The 8954-nt window shown below is 32.9% G+C and overlaps 1 long non-coding RNA gene across 1 annotated transcript; it reads left to right on the top strand.

The window, feature by feature from the left end:
- Positions 1-4911: 4911 nt before the first annotated feature.
- LOC131014201 (uncharacterized) lies at positions 4912-7978 on the top strand. The gene is made up of 3 exons (XR_009098103.1): positions 4912-5177; positions 7032-7098; positions 7702-7978. It is a non-coding gene; the product is annotated as an uncharacterized LOC131014201 (long non-coding RNA).
- Positions 7979-8954: the final 976 nt, after the last annotated feature.

Raw genomic sequence — 8954 nt, forward strand, 5'->3', positions numbered from 1 at the left:
CAGCAAAACCAAGCCTCTCCAAAGGTTGAATCGAAAAAGAGAATCACAAAGCCAAAAATCAGTCACTACTGATTACATACATTCTCTTAGAACTTAGGCAAATATTGTATATCCAAAGCCTAGGTAAAACTGACTGCAAAGAACTTGTTCTTTGTGGTTTAGTTGGCAAGTTTTCAAACCTCTCTTCAACGAACCGAATTGAGTGTTTGTGTAAAAAAGGAGTTCAGACCAGTATTCTGTCTCCGTGAGATCTTAGTGCCCAGTGTGCGCTAGGAGTGAAAAATCCAACTCAGTGTGTTGGTACTGAAGATAGGATCTTCAATCGTCTGGGTTTGTGTGCACCCACAAGCACACGTTCAGGTTTGTTGTGCACCCGTAAGCACACGCATCGGTTTGCAATGCACCCGCAAGCACTTGCCCAATGAAGTTGTTGGTCTGATCAACAAACCGTGGATGTAGGAAGTATTTTCCGAACCACGTAAAAATCTCTGTGTTATTTACAGCTTTCAGTACTTACCTTCTTACTTGTGCTCTTACCTTCATAAACTGAAAACTGATTAATTGCAAAGAGAAACTTAACTGCTGACAACGTGTTTAATATCACAAGCTATTTCGAAACAAAAGTTTTCCGCTGCGTGTGTTATCGGTCTAACTGATCTATCTTCTGATAGTCAGTAAGATTCATAACATCTCTCTATTTATCAAACTCAACTGAAGCCTTACGTGTATCAGTTAAAGTCTTTGACTTAACTTATAACTCCTTAGTGAAGAGTATTCAGTATCAGTCGTCAACCATGTTTTGACAAAACTCTTTTCAGTAAACATGTTGAGTCAGTTTGTATTTTATCTAAGAAAAATAGCCCATCGGTGTATTCCCTCCCCCCATACACCTATTTGAGACCCTCCGGACCTAACAATGATAACTTTTTTATTTTTAATTAATGTATTATATTTTTTTGTATCCATATAATTATCTTTGATTGGTATTAAATTAAGCTCGGATATCTTTACATGTTTATTAATTTTTCAAAAATATGTGTTGAGATATGGTCTGTCAAAGACCAATATGCTTAATAGCAACTATTTTAATCCCTTAAATTATGAGAAGATCTTTGGTGAAATTATAGTTTTGGGTCCAGAATTTGAATCTCATAGGTTGATTTTTTTTTTAATTCATTATTTTTCACACCAAATTCATAATGTTACATAGAAAATTCATACACAACTTATTTTATACGATAAATTGATTTAATTTGTATAATTATAGAACTCTTTATATAAGTGATACAATATCTATATATAGACATATGTTATATTTTTATTTAAATTACATTGGTTATATTAAAATATTAGATCACTTTGCAAAAAAGTAAATTTGATATCAAAATTTAATTTTATTAATTTATATTAATATTATAAAACATATATATGCATATTTTGTGCGAGTCTAAAATCAGATTCACCGCGCATAGCACGGGAGGTACACTAGTTAGTATAAGAAACAAATAGTAGAGGATCTCAATATTTTTTTTCTATTCCAAACTTTAAGTACATTTAAAATTGATTGATGATTTTTGAAGCTAGTCCATGGTATGTATTTTTTGTTCATATATAATTTCAATTATTATTGTAGGACGTTCATTTTATTATCCCAAAAAGTTTCATAGTCAATTACTTGTTAGAAATTCGATTATATGATATATAGTTAAAGTGTACTATATAATTGCAGATATGGTAATACTTTGAATCCAAAACTATATATAATGCCCATCTATTAACATGCATCATTAAACACAAAAAAATAATCCAAGTTCACCAAACTCATCAAATTCAAATATATCAAAGTGGTTCTAGCGAAAAGTTTCTTCCAATTAATATTTCAAGATATACAAAGACGTACTCTTGTGAAAATATCAAATATATACATAATCCAAATGGTTTTTTTATGAAATTCCACATTTATATATGTTAGATTAATTTATTAATTGCATCATGGTTGACAATGCATGCAATTAAGCACGAATGCACGGTGACTGCAAATGATTGATTTAATTATTCGTGATGTAAATTAAAAACATAAAACAGCCAACGAAACATTACCCATAGCTGTTACAGATTTCAAAATGAATATAAGCTGTAAAGTTATGTTTATATATATGGAATTTATTGACATTTGAAAGATTCAGTTAGCTAAGACTCGTTTAAAGGATCAGTTAGGAGAGCTTTGATAACACTATTTTATCAAATTTGTATGAACCTTCTAAATGAGCGAAAAGAGAAATACATGAAAAATATATATACTAGAATTTGGTCAATCATCCCTTTAATAGGAGATATAAGGAGAGAAGGAACTCTATATCTATATATTAGAGACATAATCAATTGCTAATTAAGTCGATGTGTGGCAGATATGGTGGTTAACACACCCCTTCCCCATTCTCTATGTGTAGGTAGGTCGATGTGACACATCGATTAATATAACATATACAACATATATCATATTAAAATTGAATGTATCATTTCCTTAAAAAACTTTATTTAAGAAAGGAGAGTACTCGAAACTTCTATATTGAAGATAAAATCATTACCAAAATAAACTAAGTAGCTTTAACCTGGAGGAAAATTACTAGCCATGGTTAATTGTTCAAGTAATATTTTCTTTTTTGAAGGCATATTATTTAATAGTTAATAGGCCGGCATTAATTTTTTAAGAGCTTTCATGTTGAAAATGGTGACAAATCGATCTGATATATTTTTCACCTTGTATGTTATTTTATTAAAGATAAATATTAATGACTATATCCCAATATTTGCGTGAATTAATAAAAATATTTTGATGTAAGCATAATCAAAAAAATATTCAATAATTAAAAAATTACATTTGTGGCCTAAAAGTTAGTTTCGGCTATCAGAAGATGACATGTTTCGCCAGAGCGTTCATGTAACATATCTTATTTAGAGTGTGTTTGGGTAAGTTTGTTTTAAAAATTTATAAACTCTAGAGGTGGTTTTCGGTACACCATGAGTATATCGTACACTTGGGTTGATCCGTACTCAGATCTTGACCCACATTTTAATCCAAACTCGCATTCTGATCTAAATCATGTAAATAATACTATTCGAATTTACAAATGACACTGCCTGTAATTAACACTATTTAATTATATAAATGACACTGTAATATTTTAAAATGTTATAGTGTCATTTTCAATCTTATAGTGTTATTTAAAATATTATAGTGTCATTTACAATCTTATAGTGTCAATTACAGGAAGTGTCATTTATATTTTTGAATAGTGCCAATTATAGTGTTATTTACAATGTTATAGTGTCATTTATAGCAAGATTTGCCCAGTGGCGGCGCCACCGCCTACCCCCTTCGCGGATTTCTTCCAGATTACTTTTATCTTGAGATCATTTGTTCACACCCTAGATTTTTTCATAGGTTATTTATGCTCTATTTAAGATTGTACAGCGGATGGCCGCCGCCGCCTTCCGTACCTGTTTTGGAAGAACCAGTTCTCCGCTAGGAGTGAGTTTCCTAATGCAATTCGCGGGGCTGCTGTTAGGCAGCGGCGCTGCCTACCCCCAGCATAGTTTCCTTTATGTTGGTTGTTGTCCTGGTTTTTCGGGTGTATAAGAGATTTTGTGCTTATGTATATATATATGCATGTTTCTGATTTTGCATATGAATTTAAAATTATATCTTCAAATACATGAACTTTCATTTATTTTTAATTTTGCATACGTTGAACATCTTTAGCAAATGATACGTTAATATATTTTTATTTTCTTGTAGTGAAATCTACTTAATATTCAACTGCATCATCTAGGAATATATAAATTAGAAGCAAGTTAAAGGAGTTAGGTATTAATTATATATCTAAAAAAAGAATTAATTTAGGGTATAAAAGCATACAAGACCATAAAAATGTATTAAATGAAATAAATCTAGGGGTATAAGAGAAACTTCGTAATTTAGAAAGGAAATTTTATGTTAGAGTGATAAAATATTTGTTATCAATTTATTAGATATGAATATCTAATATCTGATGGTGTAAAAAGGATTAATCAGAGGTCTTATTTGCAATTATATAGGGAGAGTCAGAGGAGCTGGGAATAAGCCATGCATTTACAGTTATAACAAAATGCATGCATGAGCTTTTCAGCACGAATGCTTGGTTAGATTCGTTGGTGATCGAAGACCAAGATCTGAGCTTCTAGTTAATTCTAAGTTCATTTTATTCATTGATTTTCTTTTATACAGTTTGATGTATCAATTAACATAGAGTGAGTTCAGAAAAACTGTAATACCCGGGCTTTTGATGACGTGTTTAATTGCTTAAGTTTGAGTAAGTAGGGTATAAGATCCCTTGTTTGATTACTTTGTATAGAGATGATGAGTTATATGAAGTTTTGTTGTTATATTTTAAAGATGTTGAGATGTTCTTTTGATGATGTGAGGATGATGTGTGATTTTGTATCCGTAATTGAGTTTGAGTATTTGAATAATTCGAGATAATTATTTGAATGAGAACGGTGAACTCGGAAGTGAGATCTGAGTCCGTTAAGACGTTTTTGAAATTTTTGACTTTTTGATGATGAATAGTAAAATACTGCTATTTCGTCTTTTTGTCGACTTTCAAAATCTTACGTGCACGTCGTCGAGAAATATTCTTAATTTTTCGATACGAGTCCAATAATGAAAGTTTTTATTTTTGGACGACGAGTGAATAGTAAATCAGGATTTCTCGATAAACGAACCGAGCTCGTTTATCAGAATTTCGAGAACGAGCTTGCGTTTTCTATATTTATATAGAATTACGAGTGTAATGAAAGTGAGTAGGAGTTAAGAGGGTGAGTAACGAAGAATGTGGGTAATTAGTCGTTAAAACGAGACGAAACGGGATATTTAACGACTAACGGGTTAATATCTTAAATATCTAAGGCTACCCCACCAAAACCACCCCCCAAACCACCCAACACCCCTTTATCTACCTCACTCACGGCTGAATTCAGCCAACACACTCCAATCATCTTTGCTCTCTCACACACACAACACCCAAAACACCTACTTATCACGCCAAACACCATTTTTAGCTTGGACGGAGGTTTCAAGCTCCGATTTGAGCACCGAGACGAGCACCGATCATCTTTTCGATCACGTATCTAAGTAGGTAAGATCTCTACCTACGTTTTGATGGTTTTCTTTTCGATTTTCGTCGACGTCGAAAAACGTCGATTCTCGACTTTATTTTGAAACGACGTCGGATCGTCGTGAAATTTTAGTATGTTGTTCTTGGGTAGATGTTGAGCATGTTTAATGAAGGGAGTAAGAACGGAACGAACCGTAGCTATGAAACCCATGAGGGCAGCCCCGTTTTTCACATATTAGCTTGTCTTTCGATTTTTGTTTGATCGTTTTGACTTGATATTTGTGCTTAGGGGTATGCTAGAATCGATATATATTAAATTCGTATTTTTCCAAGCACGAAAATTGTATAAATTTTTAGAGTATGATTATTTAAATTCGTGAAGTTTGAGACGTTGCATAATGAATATTATTGCGTATATGTGTTCTACGAGATCACATGAGCATGCTAATTGATTTACAATTTATGGATGATAATTGTTGAACGAAATTAAAACTGGAATTCTGTCAAAATTTTACAGCAGTTTCAAGCTTATGTTTCGATGAGTTTTCATTGCTTGATGGCTCTGAAATTTTCGTATGTTTATCTATGATATGTGTATTTCGTTGCTGCAAAATTTCATGTCTTTTGGATGATGTTTGCTATTTTAAAGATATTTTGAAAAATCCTTGACAGAATCTGTCAACTATTGGTAGACTTCACAAAAACGTTTATATCTATTAATCCATGAAGGATTTTGCATCACCGTTTTTTTTAAACAAAACTAGACTTCAATACTTTTCTAAAAACATAAGATTTCGATTTTTATGACCTCTGAAACAGAGCAGTTTATTATTTCAAAAATGCCCTGTTCTGCTGTCATATTTGTCCAACAGTAAAAGTGTATGAGTTTCATTGTTTATTTGGCAGATCATATGAACGTTTTTTCTTGTGAAATTTTAACCAAATCTTCAAGGATACCTTTAGTTTTGGATGATTAAATTTGATGGAATTTTATTAAGGTTTGCCTTGGTTTCTAATGGCCTAAACAAAATTGGCAGAAACTGTCAATCTTTGACAGCCTGCACTAAAAGAGCAATATCTCCAAAAAACCTTTAACCTTTTTGGTTAACTACCATTTTTAGAGTGAACTACACTTCATGAAGTTTTTGAGATCAATTGATATGAGAGTTTATGATTATTGAGTTGGTTGTTATGAATTTTTAAAGATGACACAAAAACAGCAAAACTTTCTAGAAAACAACTTGATTATATTTGTTTTGATGGATGATACGATATGACTAAATGGTGTGAGTTGTGAGAGTTATGATTAACGCACATAAATGTTGGTATCTGACACTCGAACAATTGGTGTCGAGTATAAATGATAGTTTACTGATAAAGAGTTTTGATGATTTTGAATTGTTTGGTTTGCGTTGAAAAGATGTCAAGATGTTAAGTTTTGAGTCGAGAGACGAGTTCACGTAGTGAGATTCACGCGTTGAAATCTCGTGGCTGACATTATATATGAATAGGTTATGCCGAAATTTTTAGTGAAATTAGAATTTGAGCATAGTAAATTCTTGTTGACCCGTGACTCAAATACATGCCTAATGGAAAGTTTAACTTTCTAATTGGTTAATTAGACGAGATGAGAGCGAATATATCTGCTAAGAAAGTGGACTTTTCGATGTGTTAAATATTTCTTTTAATTGAAGCGCTGCTAATTATAACATAAGGATGTTATAATTAATGAGTAATGACGAGAGATAATAATTGTTATATTGATTAACAATCAAGAGAGATGAACATTAGAGATACTAATGTTTCATAAAAGAGATTAGATTATTAATCGAGGTTTCTTTTATAACTTCTCACCAATTCTTCATAACGATGAAGGTCCTTTTGGGAAGTAACGACTTGAGGGAGAGAGTGACGTTACTCATTGATACAGAGACACAACGAGGTGGGCATTACTTTTACTATACGTATATAGAGATCCCCTGCTTGTCGTAGGCCTCTTATACGAATGAATGCATGAGATGATTTAACTGTTAATTTCAGTTTTATATATCTATCAAACGAGTTTAATGCTACCTTTGAGCAAGTTATTTCATGACAAAATCTTTGAGTTAAAGTTATTTCAAGTATTGTCTTGCCATAAAATGTTTAAATTTTAGTATGATATCTATCTGCTTTGGCTTTGCCAATGATGCAATCGAATTCGGGTCCTGAGCAGTTGATAGCTATCCTGCCAGGGCTAGTGTACACCAGTGACCGTGAGTCATCTAGCGGGTTGGCCGGTCAAGTGACCGTGAGAGGTGGCCACCTCTCCGGCACACAGTTTCAGATATGATAGATTACAAAAGAACTTAGTCTGATCAGACGAACTTTAAGAATCACAAATGAACTTAGTAAGCTTGGGCCTTTTTAGCGAAAAACTCCCTTGCTGTACTGATTATGATGGCATGACAATTTATAGTTTTGAAGCATGTATTTTTATACCTAGGCATACGTGCCCACTGAGTGCTTTTGTACTCAGCCCTGCATATGTTTTCTAAATGTGCAGGTTGAGCTGATGTGATGATGGTGCTGCAATGAGCGGAGTCTCCAGGGTTGTTAATAAATAGTTAACCTGTCTAGAATATGTCTTCATACATATGTCTAGCTACTTTCCGCTGCAAGATGTTGTTGATGTTATAGTATGTTATGTCATACTTTGAGTCTTAAGAGAATGGTTGCATATGATGTATAACTTGATTAATGATATTAATTAACTTTTATGCAGTCTTTCATAGACTGTTTTCAATTGAGTATTAATGAATAAAAATGACGAGTTTTATTAAGATGAGTAAGTTTTACGGCTATAAATGACGCCCCTTTTCTTCCCCTTCTTCTTTAACCCCATCCCTAGTCGTGGATCACTCGGCCTAACTATCCCTAGTTAGGGTGGGCTGTGACAGAGTGGTATCAGAGCGAAGGAAAGCTCTGAATTAGAAGTCTTGAGTTTAGTCTAGAATGAGTCACTAGACTAATAGTTATTAACAACCGTGAGCTCAGCACACCATCACACCAGGCTCAACGAGGTATGTAAAATTTCAAAGTTTATTTGACGTTAAATTTTGAAGAGCATGATGTTGAGGTTATATGATGAGTTATGATGTTACACTTTAAAGGTGCATAGTTTGAGTTTGAGGATGACAACATGATTAATAATGAGTTATTATGTTGTAAGAGCATATGTTGATGTTACATGATGAATCATGAGAGCGTTTATATCATATGATGTTATATGATTGAGGATGCATAATTATGAGTTATGATGTGATGTATTTGAGATGTTTTGTGATGAGAATTGTTTGAGCAGTTGTGATAAGTCACGATGATTTAGATGAAGGAATCTAATGTCATTGTTAAGAGAGATTTTTTTTTCTAAGTAGAAGGATGAAATGAGAACTTAGAGCTAAAGCTTGAGAGAATTAGCAATTGCTTTATGTACTTGTTGGTTTGAGTTATGAGTTTGAGTTATGAGCTTGAGTATAATAGCATGATTAATGATGAGTTATTAGCATGCTGCAATGAGATATTGTACGATATGTTGAGTTGTTTTGTGACGCGAGTTTTGCTCACGCAACCTTAATGGTACTTGAGGAGGTATCATGAGCCATAGTCTTTGGAGATGGCTTTGAGAGAGAATTGTTGAGTTGTCTTATTGAGTCACGATGATTTAGATTAAGGGATCTAATATCATTGTTTAGATAGATTCCCTACTAAGTAAAGATGGGACGAGATGAGAATTTAGATGTTTTGAGCTTGAGTTTT

This window comes from Salvia miltiorrhiza, chromosome 3 (assembly GCF_028751815.1).
Source record: "Salvia miltiorrhiza cultivar Shanhuang (shh) chromosome 3, IMPLAD_Smil_shh, whole genome shotgun sequence".
NCBI classification, from domain to species: domain Eukaryota; kingdom Viridiplantae; phylum Streptophyta; class Magnoliopsida; order Lamiales; family Lamiaceae; genus Salvia; species Salvia miltiorrhiza.